We start from the raw sequence: 15,365 nt of genomic DNA, 5'->3' as shown, positions 1-15,365 counted from the left end.
ATACTCACAGCTTAAATGCGCTTTAAAAACTTCACGTTGCATAAAACCACAGAGGCACAGGATCAGTCTTTACACATTACCAAATTCTCCGTAATCCTCTGATTAAAACGTTTGCCCTTAAATCAAATCATGGTCTCATCGACTTGTGGACTATTTGAGATAAGAAACAGTGACTCATGGCTGATGCATTGATTTATTGGTAGGAATAGCGTGGGGTAGAGAAACCGGTAACGTCTCCACACCAGTCTTCTTGGCTTAAAACTAGTGCTTTTGTTTCTGGTTTATGTGCATCCTTCACGTTTGCATGTGTATAACAAATGCAGCTAATGTGGACGCCATGTATATTTATCATCTGTATCTATCTGCGATCAATTTGTTATTCAAAAGGACGTATTAACCCAGAGGGCTCACACGCAGAGAGGACACTGAAGTGATGCAATATAAACTGAAATCCATGTCAAACTGACGGTGACACCGGACCAGGCACTGAACGTCCAAATGAAGGAACAGCTGTGTGGCAGAGAGCTAATTAGAGCTAGCATGTTTCTTGAAGGAGTGGAAGGGTTGTTACATGACTAATGAAATAATACGGAGGAATGCAGCGGGCATAAGTAGTTCAATATATCCAAATCAGAAACATCTCACACATGAAATTACTGTTGCCTGGTTTGTGCTGATGCAGTTTATCTAGAGGACAATCATCTCACCACTGTCTTTCTCCAGTGACTGAATTTACCACTGTTTTCTCATTTACAGTACAATCCTATTTACAGAGATAATTTGTTCAAATAATGTGAAAATACGTGTTAAAGCAACATACCACAAAGCTGCTGCTCACTCTTGTTTGAAAGTCAGTAGTCATTTGGAAAAGTCAATTCAAAGCTAGTCACTTCCAGATACTCTAGAATACCACGTCAGAACCCTAAAAACCTTTTTGGGCAGAACCTAGAAACTAAGGGTTACAAATGGATGTGTTTAATTGGCATTCTGTATAGCCAGAAATACTATAATATTGAAAAAATGCTTTTTTAAATCTTTGATATTTTTCATCCAAAATTATTATCTCTAGCGGACTTGCGTGTTGTATTCAGAGCTTAGCCCAGGGAGAATACTTAACAGTTTACAACTGTAAGACCTTAATGAAGGCAGCAAGAGGCACAGCTGACTGTCATTGCAGCAGTTCAGGAAGGAGCGCAAGCACTAACTCAGTAGCAGGGAGGTGTCTCGATGCACTATTTGGTGTTCTTCCATCTCTTTTTAATTGTGTTCCTGAAAGCTGGTAACTTTCTGCATACTTGCTAACGTAGCAGTTACTGCTTCTAACTGTACACAAGAGCTGTAATGTCTAACGTAGGAGACACTCAACAGTTTGATCATAGAATCACAATGGTTTGGGTTGAAAGGGACATTAAAGATCATGTAGTTCCAACCCCCCTGCCATGAGCAAGGATACCTTCCACTAGACCAGGTTGCTCAAAGCCCCATCCAGCCTGGTCTTGAACAACATCCAGGGAATGAGCATCCATAGCTTCCCTTGACAACCTGTCCCAGTGTCTCACCATCCTCACAATGAAGAATTTCTTCCTAATATCTAATATAAATCTCCCCTCTTTCAGTTTAAAGCCATTCCTGCTTGTCCTATCACTATATGCCCTTGTACAAAGTGTCTCTCCAGCATTCTTTTAGGCCCCTTTAGGTACTGGAAGGCTACTCTGAGGTCTCCCCACAGAGCCTTCTCTTCCCCAGGCTGAACAATGACAACAAATTTGATGACAAATCACAATAACTATATTTTTATCCCAGAGCCACTGTAACATATTTTCATGTTCCACAGAGCAGGCTCGGGGTTTGTACATCATGTGTGATACCAAATAATGCAGAGGCATTCTCTGTCAGATTTAGGTACAGATGATCTCAGATGGAAAGGTGAAAGATAATGAAGGCACTACATGCAAGCCAAATGCTATTTATTAAACTGTTGCTTCTTGATAAGCAAAGCAAAATGTTCTTTCTTTGGAAATTGGAGCAACCCAGTCACATAACGACTCCATTTGTGGGGACAAACTGTCTATAGAGATAGCTTTTTCTGCCAAGCACCTTAGCCCTGGTTATTATAAAAATTGTCACATTTGATTTGAGGCCTCAGGTGCAACTCCGAAACAGAGGACAAGTTTCTAACTTGTGATGGATGGTACCAATCATTGTGTGACTCAGGCTGTTCCTATGGTTTCACACACAGTATGCGGTACAGTGTATATTCTGGGTTGTATCAGAGCATGTGGGCAGGCATTACTCTTCAGGATCTGGTCCAGAATTGTTTGTTTGCAGTAGTTTGTGGCTTGGCTCATCCATTATGGTATTGCTGATTGCTGCCTCTGTTCTCCAAAGATTTTTGTTAGAGATGTGTGAGGCCTTGGCACCCAATTTTTCATTTGCTTTACAAAAACCAAAACAAACCCCCTCTGCTTCAGTTCCTTGTGCTTCTTACCAGCAGAGGATGCCTGGCTCTGGCAGCAGAATGCTTGACACAGCGTGTGTGTACCAGTGTGCATGTACATACAAAAGAAATCTCATTCCTGGGAACATTCTCCACAGGCCCGTGGAGGCTTTTTTCAAACTGGAGCATACTGCAGACTCTTAAATATTCTGTCTGGGCAAAGTCAGAAGGGATTGTAATGCTAATCAGCAATTGTGTGCCTCAGTTTCTTTCTTCTTCATTGGTTTCAGTCTTTCCAACATCTGTAGAAGGGGATAGGCATGGTGGGAGAGTTGCTGTAGCTGTGCCATGGATGTGCTGTTCCACTTCCCTGAAAACAACTCAGTTCTTTTTGCTGTTTCTCCCTTCACTGCTCAGGTCACCTGCCCACCACACAGCTCCATCTAGACCCTGCTAATGCCACCCAGCCTACCTACCCGGCCTCACCACTGGACATGACATGGGGGAGAGTGGGAGGCAAACTGGCCAAGCCTTTTCACTTGCTCCATTTGGATTTCCCTTCAGTTTCTGAACACCAGGATTTGCTCAAGCTAGGTGCAACATTATAGACTGATCTTTTTCAGATATTGGGAAGAGAGTCCGAGTTATAGATAGCATTTGAAATAAAGCTATGAAAATTCATTGGTTTGTAGTTTCCGCAGCTGATAGAACTGTAACAGTCCTGTGGGAAGCAGAAGCAAAACCAGTTGGATAAACATATAAAAATGTGCAATTATTTTTAAGTAGTGGATAAAACACTGCAGAGAAATAGTTCCTATTTCATATGGCTGGAACTGAATATATTAAACCCAGGGAAGGTTCATTTCTTTGGGCTTTTTAGTGGTTTTCTTTCAACAGCAGAGGCTGGTGGTAACTGAAGGTGGGTAATAAGCTCTGGTATGCAAAGGCACCTAATTCTGTGATGGGTAAGACCAGATAACAGGTGACTCAAATCATAGCAGTCAAAACACTAGCCTGCATGTCTGAATTAAATATGTCAGTGTAGTTTCTAGTGTTTGCTTTCACACCTTTTGGCATTGCTTAGTCAATCAAAATGTGTGATTAGCACCCCAAAAAAGAGCATTGGGACTGCACCTCAAAGGAGGGTGAAAGAGCATACACTGTCTACTCTGCACTCAAGGGCACAAGCCTGATCTCCGAGGAGTCATTGTCTATCTAGGGATTTGAATGAGAACAGGTTTATTATACATTAGTGAAGGCCCAAAAGACCAGTGATTAAGGCAGGTGTCCTACAGAGAGAGTAATGTCCTGCCATCTGATAGGCACAGACTGCCACCCTCAGTGTCTGCATAGAGGTTTGTTGTCATCAGCAAGGGGGCAAAGAAAGGGAAAATAAAAGGAAGCCCCAGCACAGGATGTAGCAAAAGCATAATTTCTTCTGTCCTCTTCTGCTCCCTCAGAGTTATTTCAGCCTCATTAGATCACCTAATGCGTTTTCTAGGAGAACACGTTTTCCTACGCTGTCCAGTTATGGAAGCCCCCAAGAAATTTAACCATCCAACTCAGAAGTGAAGGCCCTGTACCCCGCACGCACAGACAGGACACTGTGTGTCAGAAAAGACAGGCAGCGGAGACCAGGCTAGGCTTGCTAAAACAGTGTACACGGGCTCTGTGCTGTTCCCTCAACAAGCAACCAGCTGCCCGAGCTGACAAAGAAGAAGATTGCATGTTTATGTATGCACATAGGCCATTTTGAAATAATTTTCCCTTGTGCTTTGTTCCTTTTCCTAATAAGCCAACTTGTTTATCACTATAGCAACCAGCGGCAGATTCCTGGAAAGAAGAGCTACAAATGCCCATTTGGACCTCTGTGGTCACAGGCAGCTGGTAAGAACAAGGTGTCGTACCTGCCTCCTGCAACTCAGAAATGCCATGCAGGGAAATAGGCAGGCATGACATGGTGTGACCCAGTGCAAAGGGGACATGCAGAGTGAACAGGGCTACCCATAGCTTGGTGGAAATGATCACAGAAATAAACATTGCTTTAACTGAAACTTAATGCATTATATGTAAGGCAAAGTAAGTTTGAAATGCAGAACTGAATCCTGAATGCTGAAAAGATTCAATTATCCCTCTGTGCCATGGACTTTGGTGATGAAGGTGGGAAACGGATGTGCAAAGCACCTGTTCAGGGGATGGAAGTCAACACTGTCACCAAACATCTGCTGCCAGCAAACACCTCTGAAACCTGTGCCGGTGAGTATCCCACTGGTGCTGAGCCGCGTTGCGAGTGACATCTCATAGCTGCAGTGCTTGCTCAAGTGGCAAAGGCTGGTGGGGCAGAGTGAAAGACGTGATCTCCAGATATAATGTTCAGGGATAATATAGTTACACAGAAGGGAGAGTGTTTATTTGCTTTTCAGCCTAGAAAACCACATGCATAAAGCCCTGTGTTACAAGAATATCAGCAGAAATGCAGACTCAGGCAGGCAAGGATTGGTATCACTGCAATTAAGATTGTCTGTTGAACCTTAAAGTGGTCTTTTTGAGCACTTGCCTTATGGTTCAGCCTTTGCACCTTTCATCTTCTTTTAAATCTATCTTTTCAGATAATATGAAGAGGATCATTCTTATGCTGCTTGGCTACTCCTCCCCTGTATTTATATAACTTGTGCGAGGAGCCCCTGAGCTTTCCCTGAGTCCTGGTGCCTGGTCAATCTGCTTATATTTTGAGCAGGCACTGCGTATGAAAAAATGAGAGTTAAAAGTCGTATGGCTGTAAAAGGCTACTTGACCCTTGGTCCTGATACAAGGAGGGCTGAATGTTTTATTCCATGTTTTGTTTGTAATGTAATGTTATATTAATGAGGTAATGTTGTTGTAGCACCAGTGTCCTAGCATATGTCAGGGAAGCCTGTAAGGAGATGTATCTTCTAGTAAACTACATGATACAGTAATAAAAAAACCCCAAGCAGACAAGTGTTCAGGCATACAAGCTTTTTGTCAGGTCTGAAACACCAGTTTACTGAAATGCCCTCATAAGAAAAACAGCTCCAGGTTACTTCCTGGGGCTATTTCTCTGAAAAAAATACATGTTTTCTTTCTCCACGTTGTGATTTTCTGTAAGAGCCTCAAGTTGATGATTTTTTTTTTTTTTTGGTCCTTGAGAAGCCACAGGGTCTGCTCCAGTTTCCCTTGAAACCGTAAAGGAACCTCCCACACCCCTGTCTCAGACCTACATAAGGCCTTGTTGATGGAATAAATCGTTTCAGCATAACCAGGTGCAGATTTAAACCAGCATTACCAAACTACTCGGCAAGCACACTTTGCCCTTCTCGAAGACTAAATCAGCCCTATGTGAATCTGTTATCTCACTGTTCAAAACCCCACCTTGGGCTGGCAGCAGTGACACTGAGACAGATGGCAATTCACTGTGGTAAGTGGTATCATATGAAAAGGCCTGCAAACAGTCTTGCAAGGTAGCTGCATGACATCTCACATTGGGAATCAGCAGATAGGAAAGGTTCTTGGTCTAGGCTGGGGACTTGGTTTCACAATATAACATCTAATTTTGGGTTGGCCTTTGCCATATGGAAATAACTGATACTGCTTTGGTTTTTATAAAGATGTACTCTGAAAACTGTGCTCAGAGTGCATCTCTGAGGTGATAAGGGGGTTATGGCAACACTGAGATGATGACTTTATGGCACTGTACTGTCTGAGCAGCTGGAGACTAGCAGTTCACTTCAGAGACCTAGACTGTAATACCTGCCTCCCCAGACCTTCAGGGAGTTTGGGAACCTGGCTGGGACTGGGGGTTTTTACTTCCCGTGTACTATCGTATGTGCTGTATACACTAACTGTATGAGATTTTTGGAGACGCTAGACGGCAATGTGAAAAGGCACGTATGAAGGTGTGGTCTTACTGTTCCAGAACAGCTGAGGATTTGTCATGTCTAGGGAAGAGCAGACACCTTTTCAAACCATCTCCTCCCTAAGCTCACATTTTTCTCCTTGAGATAGACTTGCCTGTACAGAACCAATACCAAAAAGAAGGAGTTTGCTGCACCCTGGTGCAGGCTGCGAATGGTGGTACTTCCAAAGCAATGAAGATGACATGTTTGTTATGGATAAGACAGGCAGTGGAAAAAGGGTCACACTATATCAACACCAACCAGAAACTCCTGCGCTGGGACTGTGACTTGAAACTCTGCCTCTTTCTTTTCTCTCAAATAGACTAGATCAGAGAGAGGGACTCGGTCAGCTGGGCTTGGTCTGCACCCACTTGGCTTGCGTGCTTCATCAATATGTCTGCGGATTACTGCTGCTTTTCCATCTGTTCACAGTGTCTCCTCCCGCACCAAATTTATCATTAAACCCTAGCAGTGGTCATGATACCGTAAACATACATGTTACGCAGTACCCTTGTGCTGAGCTTGCAGGCTCAGCCCGTGATTAGCTGGTATCAGTGACACTGAGGAACTGGCTCTGCTCTGATGGTATTTGTAACACTGCCACTGAGCCTCCAAGCTGATATATTCCTCCTTCCCTCTTCGCTCACCATACCAGTATTTCTTCTCTGTGTTGTTCCAGCAGGATGTCCCTGGAGCCTTCCAGCTTGTCAAGCAGAGCACACTGCTCTGTGCTCGAAAGCATATGGCCAACAAAACAAAAAGCTTGCAGCTGGAATTTGAATGTGACACAAATTGAATTGCTTTAAAAACCAAGGTATGTGCTAGGAAGAAACAAGTTGTAGAAATGCCAGGCACTAAAGGTCATGTAGTTCAGCCACTGATCTCAAGCCAGGAGACATATGTCTAAACCTCCCATGATACTAATCCAGCCATCTCCTGATGTAGTACCTAACTGTCCTGACAGAAAGGAAGTTCTCCTGATATTTAACATAAGCCTTACTTTTACTGTATGTTCACAGGTTACTCAGTGCAAATGGAGAGCAGCTGACTACTTCCCTATTTATAGCAACCTTTTACACAGCTAGCACCAATACTGCTCCTTCATCTCTGCTTTTCTACAGAAAGCATTTTTTCCCTAGAAATTCTTTTTTGAATGCATAATAAATAGAAGTCTTCTCATTACATCTCTGTGTTTCTTAAAATGTGGACTCCGGTACAAGAAGTACTGCTCCGATCAAAATCTTTACAGTGCCATGTGAAGGACAGTATTTATCACCCATGCCTTCCATTTGCTACTTGGAACAATTAGATTAATATCTATTGTAGGTCCATTTCTGTGGTACTGTTCCTTAGGAGGAATTCTGTACATAATCCTATTCCCTCCTTTCTAAAGGTGATAATGCGGTTGTTCTCAGTATTATTCTCGTCCTTAATGGTTTTCCCCGGTCCCCACAAACTCACAAACTGTTCTGTGATTTCTGAGATTTTGTCACAGAAATGATTATTTGAGTAATTGCAGCTCAGAAAAATATTCCTTAAAAGATTCTTTTCCCATTCTTGCCTGTTCTTTTACTACTAATTTTAAAGATTGATAGGCAATAGACCATAGTTCATCTTTTTAGGAAAGATTAAATCACGAGAAAAGACACTGAACTTGTCAGGTTTTTTTAGGCTGTTCCTTTTGACAATCTGTCCTTAATATTCATGTTAGTTTATTGAAGTTAGAAAGCCCCTTTTTCATTACCTGAGAACAATGAACGACAAGTAGCCATCTTTCTCCTCCTTGATAAGCTCTGATTTTGATCACTTGTAAACTGACTGCCACTCTGAAACATGATCAAGAAAGTGCCCTGCAGGATCATTACTGAAGGTGTGGTGGAACAAAAAGCACATTTTCCCAGAAAAAGCTGGGGTAAAATACAGCAGCAGAGACACTTTCATTAGACCACTGGTAGGCTTACGCACTCACTCCTCTGGCAATTTGATTTGCCTTTGTGCTTCCAGTTGATGCATGAGTGCAGGAAAAGGTGGGAATAAGACTTGGGGCAGGATGTTTGCTGGACAAAACAGAAGACTGGGGATGGGAGAGGTATTGCAGCCTCCCACATCTGCTCTATACCTGGATATAAGGAGGAAATCACTGCATAGATCCCCCAAAATGAGCTGCTGAAGGCTTGTGACAGGTTAGTGGTGTAGATCCTGGCTCTCCAAAGACAAGGGGGCATGTCTAACCAGCTGTGGGCAAGCATGTGGGTGAGGAAGATGTTGAAGAGACCCAGGCTAACATCATACCTCAGGGGGGTTAGGGAATGGGAGGAAAAGTCTCTTGCTCATCACAAGGCAAAGGATGAAGACACACTATTATTCCCAGGAGTTATTTTTCAAGGACAATTTGCCCTCAGGCACTGTTGTTTTGTTAATAAGGATGTGGCCAAGCTAAGCAATTTTCTCTAAGTCATTGTGTGCATTTCTTTCTCAAACCATGTCCATGGCAAATTACGTATAATTGGCTGTAAGGCTCTCTGTGTCCTCCTTAATCTGCTGTTTACTGATATGCTCTTTATCAGCACTGACAATTTTTTCCGTGATGATTTTGTCACCTCTAACAGAATGTAAACAGTGATTATGTAAACAGCTTACACTCCTATTCACCATGTTCAAACACTTTGATTTCTTATCTTTTTAAGGGTGGGGGATGGATGCAGAGTCATGGTAGCATATATCACGATTTAATCATTAGGGCTGGATGAAAGCGCCACCCAGCATTAGGGATGGGCCACCCCTGCTGTGTTCTGCTGGGGCTTGCACTTAGGGCTGTAAGATCAGATAGTGCTTGGGGCATACTGTCAGCTGGATCAGCCCCTTCCTTCTGAGAATGGGCCTTTGCCAGGCATTTGTATGCTAGGGGACTTCTCTGATAAGCACAAAGTAGCAAGTACTGAGTAAAAACATGCCCACATCCAACCCTATGTGCCAGTGTTCTGGTGTTTCCTTTGTGGGAAAACAAGGCAAGCAGTTGTACCTGTCACAACCTTTCTCTGAAATTTCACTATTTGTAATTCATAATTCTTAGGTAATGGAGTTTAACATAGTTTCTAGCTATTTGCCAGAAGCTTTTCACTAAAGATGAGCTATTGTAGAATTCCTAAATTGCATAGTTAAACACACCAGCTCTTCCAAATCTGCACTGTCATTCTATTATGTACAGCATAAAGAAAAAAACCTCATGAACTTTCTCTCTTGGTAGTGGATACTGGAACTAGACCATTTTTTATCTATTATTTGTTATTCCATTTTTAGTCCTGCTGTTGTTCCAAAAAGGACTGTAATTATTCCACTACATCACAGAAATCTCTGCAGTGTAAGTTTGAAAATGACCTCAAGAAGTCATTTCATCTAATCATTTCCACACATTTTCAACCAGTGGATCAGTGCCAAAGTTCAGAATATTTCCCAGGCTACCATCCAAATTTATTTGCACATCTCTTATGGGAAATAACTGCATCATGATTCTGTAGGCCCATTGTGGACCACTAAACCCCAGGCTCATGAACCACCAGGTGTCCCAGGATCTCAGTATTGTTATCTTGAGTTCAGGAACAGCTGCTCAGTCATCTGTTGCATAGTCAAGAGTACTGCCACCCTTGTATTTCACACAACCTATCATTGACTCTTCCGTTTTCAAGGTAATCCTTAGACTTGAGCAGAAAATGAGCTCTGAGCAGACAGTCTCAACGGCCTTCTCCCAACCACCAACCTCCCTGGATGGCTCTGGTACTTCTCTGGCTGGGGAAGCTGACATGCATCCACCATATGAGAGACCTTTCTATGGAACTACGAGCTGGCCAGAGGTTGCCCCCCCGCCAAACAGCTCAGCAGAGTCACGCTGGCTCCTGGCTGGCAGCAAGCTGGACAGATTGTCCAAGCAAACTATGAATGGTGGCAGAACAGCCCTGATTTATTCTATCTCCTTCCTTGAGATAAAATGGAGCAGACTTAGACCATCCTCAGCTGCTCTCAAAAATGTTCAGTATAGAGGATGCTGGTAGTCTCTGCAGTAGCCAATGTTCAGTTGCCTTTTCAATTAAAAAGAAAATATCTAATCTAAATCACTTTTCCTCTCAACAACCGATACTACTCTTTTCCTGCTGGTTTTGAAGGAAGAGTACATATTTTGTGTGTGTGAACATTCACATCGTCTTTGTCTTCTTCCCAGAAAAGACAGGCTCAGTTCTCTCAGCCATTCCCAAGAAGTCACACTTCTTACCATTTGTGTTGCTCACTTCTGAGCTGCATGATTCATAGAGTTACATTATTCTAAAAATACCAACCCGAAAAATGGACGATATTCCAGCTGAGGTCACTGGTGTCAAGCTGAGTGAAAGAACCACTTCCTATATTTTATACCTGTTAATGCATCCCAGAAGGGCCTTTGAATATCTTGCAATAGCACTATATTTTGACCTTTCAATTGCAATCCACCGTCATCTTCTGGACGCTTTTCTGCAGCAGAATAAAACCAAACCGATCGGGACAAACTTCTACAGGGCCCTACCTCTTGTCTCATGACATCTAAGAAACCCACTGAATGATAGACTCGAACAGGAGTTTGCAATTAGTTGTACATACACCTCATAATTTTATCTGGGCCATCTTCCTTGAGCTTGCTTATCGGAACACAGTGTGGGATTACCAAAAGCTGTGATATGGTCTCATACATTCTGTCTGTGGCTCCTCGTGGTTTTCTGGGTTCCTAACAATGTTAAGGAATTTTGTTAGAATGGTGTCATGATTTGCTCTTAACAATAATATGTATTGTCTGTTTTGTTGTTTGTTAAGTGGCCATTCAGTGAGAGCATTTCCAAGTACTGAAATTAAATTCATCCATCATCGTACATCCCATAGATTTCTTCCTACTCTTGCTCTGAAGATAGATTTTGTTCACCTTTTTGCAGTCCTCTGGGACTCCCTGCCCACCTGCAATTTTCAGAAACAGCCATCAGCAGTTCAAAGGTTGCTCAGGATAAGTCCTAAAATACTCTTGGAGGAATTTCCTCTGTGCCAGCTGCCAGGAGTACAGCTAGCCTGTCTAGGTAGCCTGTCCTCTGCTCCTGTGCTCTGGTTGAAATTAATTGCATTAAATATCTGGTCAAATTTAACTTTTTTTGTGACTAATAACGGAAAAAGGTAACTTCAGGGAAGGTCTGTCGTGTATTGCTTTTAAAATGCTATGCATATTTGGGTAGACTTTTCAGAAAACCTCACCTACAATGGTGAGGCCCCCAAGGACCAAGCATGGCTCAGTGATTTCAAATTCCACCCTGAGCCCCATATGATAAATATATTAACTTTGCTATTACAAGAGCTGCTGGCTAGATTAAAATGTAAAGATTGAGTCACAGTCACCAAAGTCATTCTATGAGAAGACCAATCCTTTATAGATCACTATTTACTGTGAAGCCTGAATCATTCCTCTTTCTCAGTATCCCTTAAAGTATTAAGTGTTAAATTATATATCATTTTAAGAGCTGGGTTTGCTAGCCCTTTCTCTCCTCATAAGTCATTGCCTTCAACTCTACCTGTATTTATCGCGTGCATGAATGAAGTTTGTCCAGGCAGAACATAAGATAAGAATACTTTTGAAAGCTAGTTAGTATCTGTGCTTAGGTACATCACGAGAGCAGAGACCATCCTTATTTTCTCAGATTCCTCTTGTTCTTCCAGTTTTCTGTGACTGATGACAGATTTATGCTTCTACGTATTTTTTTATGCAGAAATTTTTGTTAAACATGGCTCCTCCTTCTTATGCCAGAGTGCTTTTCTATTAGAGGTGCAAAACATCACTTGGGATCCTAGGTGTGCTTCTTTTACTCACACAGAGACCCTCCATACAGGTCAGATGTTAACAGTTGTTAGAATTTCTTAGTGAAATTTTTGCTGTTTGGTTGATGGTGGTAGGTCTGCCACTGACTTTAACACGGCCAGAACATCAGCTGCTGTTTGTCCAAAGCTCTCAGTAGAATATTCCTATTGTGTAATTCATATGACTACAGGCTAAATAAAGGCATTTGGCCTTGTTTGCTCACTACCCCTTTGCAGGGATAATCACACAGAATGCACCAGGAGGAAGGTCTCCCAGCACTGGTTGCACACAAAGAAGATCCAGTCACAAAGAATTCATAGTCTGATTTCAAATACACACCATAAGTGACTGTAGCACAGAGGTAGAACACTAAAGGAAGCATGAGAAGTTTTTTAATTCTTACAGAAAACTAAGATACTTCCTTCAATGATAAACAGGCTTTTTTTTTTGGTGATAAACAGACCTTTTCTCCTCAACAGAGAGCTACACGCTTTTTATGCCTTCTAGATATTGCTGCTCTAGGAAGCAATGCAATAAACCAGGGATTTTCATTATTAAAACCTTTTCTTCAACTGCTTATAGCTTTCGGGAAATAAAACTTGTTTGCCTGATTTCTTAATGTTGCAACTGGGAGAAAAAAAAAAAACCAGAGAAAGCAGCAGACATGAAAGCGGTATAAAGAACACGAAAAATATTAAATAAGAACAAACAACAAATAAAGGCGGTTCAGTGCCCTAGATTTCAAAAAATAAAAGATTAGGTAGAATAAGTGTGTGGGGGTGTGATCTTACTTTTCGGACAAAAGCTGTTTGACAATGTTTGCAGTGAATTAAATTACCCAAGTGGTGGCCCTGAATAATCTAAACAGCACTGGCTCAAGGTCCAGCACAGAAACCCAGGAGACCCAATTGCTTTATCTGCATTCCCCAATGAGCAATGATTCCCCAGTCACAGAAACAAAGTTTTGCAGGGCTTTGCATCTCACCACATTTCAGTGAGCCCTGGCCAAAGATGGGCTCTTCAGGCACCTCTGTAGCACTGGGTAGAGCTTTGTTGCCTCTTGCTTCATCATGTGGTGTCCCCAAGGGGAAGCCTGGGTTCAGGGCACTCAGGCAGACATACAGCGCTGCCAAGCCATCCCAAGGATGGCTTTTTTCCTTTGTAATTTCTCATCCTTGTTTGCCCGAGGTCTCATTATCAAACCTGTTCAAAACCGAGTTGTACTCAGTATTCTTGTTTAATACAGAGCACAAAGGGACAATAGAATTTTATTAACTTCCAATCTAAAAATGTATCTGCACCTTATCAGGTGCAGTCCTACTACTCTTATAATAAAAGGCAAATGGGTCCTGGGCAAGCTCAGTTTCTCCTTCTCCAACTCCAGCAGAGGCTGGCAAAGAGCACCCTTCTCTGCAGGACTTTTGTCCCCTGCTGCTCCTCAAAGCTCTGCTCTTTCCTCCAACAACCGAGGCCCTGCAGAGGTAACTATCAAGCTCCCTGCATCAGCTTGCACATGCCTTCACCTTCTATAGATTCATTAATCCAGCAATGCAGATAAACTTCTACAGCTGCACAAGGTTCATTGCAAGGCTGGGGCTGAAATAATTCAGAGCTTCACTGTGTGCCACAGTCAGCTTCAGTTACTCATCTCAGCCTCACAGCAAAGCAATGTCTAGGGGTGAGGTGAAACCAGGAAGAAGGAAATAAAATTAAACATCCAGGGCAATAGAGTTTTCTTACATATCTTCCACCAAATGAAATGTCTCTGTTTTCCCCAAACCGCTGTTGTCAAGTGCCCTGTCTGATTGGTGCTACAGGATTGTTTGACATGAGCATGGTCTGAAAAAACAAACTTCACCCCCTGGAGAATTTTGCTGGGAATAATAGAGCTGCATGGAGGTCTAAATCAATACAAGTCTTTCTGAATGCATTTCCAGGAAACCTGGACACATCATCAGCGACTTTAAAATACAAGGTGCCAGCCACTGTTTGAAAAGCAATTTCTAGTTAAGTAATTTAAATTTCATAGTGGAGAAGGCCATATAGTGAGAACCTCATCCACTGCAGGAGAGGGAAGCTGGGGGCATTCAGGGACTGAAAAATTCTCGCACAATTTCAATAAGAGGTTGGAGGATTTTTTTATTTTTCAAGTATGATTCCTGGATCCCATTTGGATCCCAAAGGAAAACCCTCTTCCAACTCTCCCAATCCGCAGCATATATTCAGCTTTTGCCTGTTTGTTTTTCTTCCCTAAGGTTTATTTTCTGACAGAGGATTATTTCCCCTTTTATTAAAAGTTTTCTTTTGGACTATTGGGATAGATGTTTAATGTCTGCATTCTGTCACTTCTTATTTACATGTTTTCAAGTGTTTCTCCTCAAGCGTAAACTTAATTGGAGAAAAATTAAATGTAGAGGATATATACCATCAGACAGTCAGTTGAAAAATACACCAAGGATTCTTCGCCTTTTAACATCCACTACGAAGACTAGAGCTTACTGACAGTCTGATTCTCTTAAGCCCAATTTTATGACTCAACACCACCCTCAAGCCTTTCTTTTCAGCTGCAGCACCATCCTGCAGACATCTAAACTGAGGATGCAAACCCGTGTGCAGACTCCAGTGCTCACCAGGCTCCTTTTGCCCTGGCCTCTCCTTGACTGAGTAGCTCAGCAACTACCTTCAGCCCAAACCCAGCTGGGATGGCTTATGCCCACATATGTCACCTTCCAGAAGCATGTGCTCTCTGTGAAGATAAATGCTAGTCATGGCAGCAATGTGGGGAAGAAAGAACGTGATTTCAGTACACTGACTGAAGGGATGCCAGCAGATGGATCCAGTGAGGGTAGGAATCCCAGAGCTAGGGAGGGAAAAGAAAGGATTGCATGTCACCTGGGACAGCAGCAGGTATTGCTTGGACCTCCCTTCCCAGTCTGTAGAAGTGCTGACCCTGCATTTCTCTCTTTCTAAAAGTGAGGCATACTAAATAAGATATGGGGTCTGCTTTCCCCAGCTATTTCAGTTTTCTCCCTTGGTTTATGAACCAATAGTTCTAGTGCATCTCTTTGGACAGTCCCTGCATGTCCGCAGCCTGTCTAGAAGCAGGCATCCTCTTGCAGCATGCCCTTTCCCATCTCTGCCCATTTCTCTC

Source organism: Lathamus discolor, chromosome 5, assembly GCF_037157495.1.
Source record: "Lathamus discolor isolate bLatDis1 chromosome 5, bLatDis1.hap1, whole genome shotgun sequence".
Classification (NCBI taxonomy): Eukaryota; Metazoa; Chordata; class Aves; order Psittaciformes; family Psittacidae; genus Lathamus; species Lathamus discolor.
Note: the sequence above shows the minus strand (reverse complement) of the source record.